Source organism: Lactuca serriola, chromosome 3, assembly GCF_051521515.1.
Source record: "Lactuca serriola cultivar US96UC23 chromosome 3, Lser_US96UC23_V15, whole genome shotgun sequence".
Lineage (NCBI taxonomy): Eukaryota > Viridiplantae > Streptophyta > Magnoliopsida > Asterales > Asteraceae > Lactuca > Lactuca serriola.
Genome location: NC_136410.1, coordinates 107645859 through 107651646, shown reverse-complemented (window position 1 = coordinate 107651646; position 5788 = coordinate 107645859).

Here is a 5788-nt window from a genome sequence, read left to right as displayed (position 1 = left end):
TGTAGGCCATGATTGAGTTCGAAGAGGCGTCCCTTGAGAGGGAGGTCGAGAGCCTTTCAGAGTATTTTGGTAAGGAGTCAGAGGGAGGGGAGAATTTCGGTCTGAGTTGAGCAATCAGTCGATAGAGGAGATGTCACCTTCTATGACCTGGGTGGTGCTATTTATGTTCGTGTGCGGAACATGAGAGGCATGATGTTTAAGTTTTGGGTTTGGGGGTAAACCCTGCAGGTTGTCATTGATGATGATTTTCCATCAGAGTATCAAGTAGCATGTGTGCCGCAAGGCAGTGATTTTCCATGAGCAGATAGTCAGTTGGGACTGAGATAGTCGAGGACCACGTTACACCTATTTGAGTATAGTAGGGCGTATTGTAGAGGTATCAGTGGGGAGTCCAGTCGAGTTAATCAGTGCAATGGTTTTTCTATCTATGTTGGGTATTGAATATGGGAGTGGGTCCCTGTTCTTAGGATGATCCATGTGTTGGAACGTCGGTTGATGAGACGAGGTGGGGGAGTATGATGATTTCGTGGTCCAGTCTATGAGTCAGTGATGTTGTTGGACAGTTGAGTTGTTTGGTATTGGATTGGTACGAGACTTGGAACGACTAGAGGCGATCGTGACGAGAAGTTCTTGAGGATTTCATCTGAGGTTCAGAGTTATGAGATCGATTGATTTCCTTAAAGGGGATTATCGGGCGTTGCGTAGCACTTTCCAGGGGTAGGTGTGTTATTGCCGGTGAAAATAGTTTGTGAGGTTATTGATGTGTCAGACAGTGATGGTTCGAACCCTAAGTGCGGGAGAACCGGGTGGTTTATTGAAAGAACCAGAGATTTGTGCATGAGCGGTTAGGGGTTGGATACAGAAACCTGCGGCTTGAGTTCATGAGATCAGGGTCATTGGTGATAAAGGAAAGGTGCAGGGCGAGATAATGCATGTGGTATATGTCTGAGAGAAGGATGGGTGTCTCCACGGCGGGTGGTCAATGGTCAGGAATCTGGTGGTGTTCAGAGTCGTTTCAAGTGGAAGACTCGTAATGATGGTATGGGCAGTTGAGAACTTCTGGGTTAAAATATGGGTAAAAGATTGTCGAGTAGCCAACTCCCGGGCTGGGATGTGTATTCTTGCTTGGATTTTGAGCAGTAGTGGAAAGGGTTTTGGAGAATCATCAGTGTGTTCTGAAGAGTTAGCGCCTTCCTTGTATTCCAATTGAGTGTTTAGATGCACTGAAGTTGCGCATTGAGTGAAATAGGAAATTATTATGGGATTCAGAGGAAATGTATTGTTGTATGTGTATGGTGCTGGGAGTAAGGGAATCAGTGGTAGAGGCAGGACATTGTGATGCTCTATTAGGGGGTTCCGTGGTTTTCGCGTATAGCGTCCCGATTTCGGAGCTATTTAGAGTCTTGGGTTTAAGATGACTAGTGATGTATCATGTATCCACGGTTCCAATGGGAGCCCTTCGTGTATTGTCATCAAGAGAGATTATTTAAGGAAGTGGATCTCCGCAGAGGTAGGTTCTGTGTTATGGCGGTTGCCGCCAAAGTCTGTAATGCATATCGGGGCAAGTGTGTGTGTAACTATCTATGATAGTCTTCGGTGCATGGGTTAGTGAACATAGTGTGGCGTTGTAATGAGAATGAGAGTATAGGGTGAAGCTACGGGGAGCCGTAGTATTCACCAGTCAGAGCGTGTTGTGATGCTACAGGGAGCCGTAGTACTCACAAGTAGGGATGAAAATTTGGCCCGAAAACCCGAACCGAACCGAACCGAATTAGATCCGAATAAGCAATTCGATTCGGTTTTCGGGTATCTATATAAGGCTTATTTGTTTTTCGGGTTATTCGTTCCGGGTTACCCGAATAAGGGCTTATTTGGTCCAAAAGGACTGAACCGAATATGAAAATTCACATTTTTTTCCCTTGCACGATTGCTTATTCAGTCTTATGTTCTATCGATCGTTACCAAAAATACCCATGTAATACACCATAAAAAATCAATGAAATTGATATTCGATCATCCGGTAGCGTATTACACCAAATCGACAGTAGCGTATTACACCAAATCGACGACATTACTCTTTGATCGATTGAGGTTTTTCTCATCCTTGCGAGTTGCATCTGCTGCCCTTGTGAGTTGCGATAACCTTGAATCTTTGATCGGTCATCACTAGTTCAAAGTTCAAATTCCATTAACGATAAGAAAAAAATCGGCCCTTGAGTTTGGAAAAATATCGTCTCCTCATCCTCGTTTTCTAGTTTCTATTGTGATCAAACTCCATTCAAGTCAAGGAAAATTGGGTTCCAAATCAAGAAACTCAAGTAAGTATTTGTATCTTAATCTACTACTCAATCTTTCAATGTGTTATTTGTAAATGTAATTTGGGTTATTTGGGTTATTCGGGTTATTTGGCTCCTTAATCATATTGTACATGTTATTTGGGTTATTCGGTTTGGAACCGAACCGAACCGAATAATACCCGAACCGAACCGAACCCGTATTGCTTATTTGGTTCGGTTTTCGGTTCATACAATTACCCTTATTCGGTTTTTGGTTTATTCGGGTTCGGATCGGATCGGTTCGGTTCGGTTCGGTTCCGACCCGAATAACACCCCTACTCACAAGTGAGTGAGAGAGAGAGAGAGTCGTGATGCTACGAGGAGCCGTAGTATTCGCCAGTTAGAGGGTGTTGTGATGCTACGGGGAGCCGTAGTACTCACAAGTCAGAGGGAGGGAGTCGTGGTACTACGGGGAGCCGTAGTACTCACTAGTTAGTTGGCGTTGTGATACTACAGGGAGCCGTAGTACTCACTAGTCAGAGGCTGTTGTAATGTTGCGAGAAGCCATAATACCCACTAGACGGCAAGAGAGTGTGATGATGGAGTGTTCTCTGATAAGTGCATGATGCAGAAGAGTTTTAGGCTTGAGTAGCCCTAGTGTTGAGTTTTTGGAGCCTAGTGGTTAAACTGGGGCGGGACTGGGGTCTCCGTCTCTGTCGGGAGGGTCAGCGAGGCGCGCGGGAGAATATGCACAGCAGACGCCAGAGGTTAGAGCTGAGTCGATCTTCGATTGGATTGTAGTTTGTAGTTTATATATATATATATATATATATATATATATATATATATATATATGAGGAAGGGAATTTCGTGACTTGCGTGTCACTGGGCCGTGATAGTGGTCACGGGGAGGAAGTTAGTGAGATATTTTGGATCATGTTATGTGTGACCTTTGGGGGTTCAGCTGTGGGGCCAAAAGCTGACCTGGTGCTCGGTATCGAAGATGAATATGAGAAACGAGCTAGATTTTACCATGGTGATGTGTGTGGACACTTCAGAGCGAGCGAACGATTCAGACGCTCGAGGATATGTTTCGGGCATGTGTATTAGATTTCGGGGGGAAATTGTGGCCCGTATTTGCCCTTGGAAGAGTTTTCCTACAACAACAGCCATCATTAGTGCATCAGTATGCCACCCTTTGAGCTGTTGTAGGGAAGGGGGTATCAGACCCCATTTGCTGGGGAGAGGTAGAGCAACGTGTGATGGGAAGTACAGAGATCGTGCTACAGACATCAGAGCAGATACAACAGGTCAGACAGAGGTTGTTGACCATTCAGAGTCGCCAGAAGAGTTATGCGGACATGCGTCGGTTCGAGCTCGAATCTTTGGTTGGTGACTTTGTACTCCTGAAGGTCTCTCCTTGGAAAGGAGTGATCCGATTCAGGAAGAGGGGCAAGTTGGGGCCCCGATATATCGGTCCTTTTCAGGTGATCGTGAGGGTAGGCAGGGTAGCCTACCGGTTGGAGCTACCTGCAGAGCTAGGTCAGATCCATGACACTTTCCATGTGTCGCAGCTGCGAAAGTGTATAGCCGAGGAGTCCGCAGTAGTGCCATTAAAGGATATTCAGGTGGACGTGGGCCTGAACTACGTTGAGAGACTGGTGGCTATTCGGGATCGAAGGATCAAGGTTCTGAGGAATAAAGAGGTGCCTCTGGTGCAGGTCCAGTGGCAACACCGGAAGGGGTCAGAGCTTACTTGGGAGCCGGAGCGCGAGATGCGTGAGCAGCATCTAGAGTTGTTTCCAGAGTAAGACTTCGAGGGCGAAGTCTGATTCTAGTGGGGGAGAATTGTAACATCCGGATATCCAGGTATGGGAATTTGAGTATTTTATATTGGGGAATGAGGAGACTCGGCGAGTTGACGCCTCAACTCGTCGAGTAGGATCGCGTTTTGGGGACCAGTTTAATGAAGGGACTCGACGATTCGGGTATTTGGACTCGCCGAGTCGGCGCTGTCAAGGAAAACCCTAATTGTCCGGGTTTGGGACCTATTTAAAGGCCCTTATGGCCTTCAGTGGCGGCCACCTACACCTTTGAGAGACCCCTATCGAACCAGAAAGCTGAGAGAGTGAAGAAGAGCCATTTTGGAGCATTCTTGAGGTAGATGTGCAATGGAGTAGTCATTTCCAGCAAATGGAGGTCAAGGGGGTGTCGATTCAGAGCTTCTGAGATTGCATCTTCACCATAGAGGTATCAAATCGTTCTCCCTTTTCTGTTTCGGGTAAGATTGGTGATTTTAGGGTTTTCTAGTTTCTTTTATGGCTTGATTTATGGAGTATAGTGTCCCATTGAGTGTGAAGCCATAGATCTGGACCCAAAGAGGTCCAGAGAGTCCCTTCCATCCTGCTTTATGCATTCTATTTGGAGTTTTGAGCTAGGGTTGTTATGTAATGATGGGTTTCACCCAAATGAGCTTGTAGAACCTTGCATGAGTGCCCAAGGTTCGACCTTTTCTTGGTTATTGGCTTTGAGGGAGTTAGATCTATGGTTTGGTGAAGCAGATCTGACCTCAGAAGGTCAGATGAGAGTTGTCATGGGAGCAACTCGCCGAGTCCATAGGCAGACTCGACGAGTCGAGTCGGGGTTGCTCCGCGTTTCGTTGCCGAGTAACTCGACGAGTGGAGAGGGAACTCGTCGTGTCTAAGAGGTTTAAAAAGGATTTAGAGAACCCGCAAGGACTCACCGAGTCACTCTTGTGTACTCGCCGAGTCTGGTCGGTGTTGACCGTTGACTTGAGTTGTCTTATGTTGACTTTGGGAGTTTTGGTCAACAGAGGTAATAGAGGTCAGGGAGGGGTAAAATGGTCTTTTACCCATTACCTAACTAGATAGGGAAATAGTAATCGTCGGTTAATTAGAGTTGAGACTTCGAGTATTAATTAGAGATATTTGCCTTATGTGTTAGGTGGTGGCGAGTCCAAGGTTCGCATGTGCAGATAATTTCTTTCTGATTGCCAGGTGAGTCTTCTCACTATACTTTACCTTGAGTAGGTAACCAGAGTTATGTGACAGAGTATTTGTATACTGTGTATGTTATGGGTTGTACTGCATTACTTCTATGTGATTTATGCTGTGCATGTTTACAAAGTTAGAACCGGAAGGTTCACAGAGATAGAACCTAAGGGTTCATAGAGGTTGGGTGCACGGACCCACATAGTTATAGCCTCGAGTGGCTAATATGTGTTATGTGTGGTATTTTGGGGAACTCACTAAGCTTCGTTCTTATAGTGTTTTGTGTTATGTGTTTAAGGTTTCTCTCAGGATCACAGGACAACACAGGCTCGATTATACACACCAGGGAAAGAGTCATGTTTTGAGGATCCTGGTTTATTATGCAAGTGAAATGGAGTTATGTTTTGTAATTTGATTATGAATGAGATTTTAAGCAAAGTGTTTTTAAGAATTAAACGATTATTTTTAAATGAAAAATTGTTTTGAAATTTTCGGTGTTTC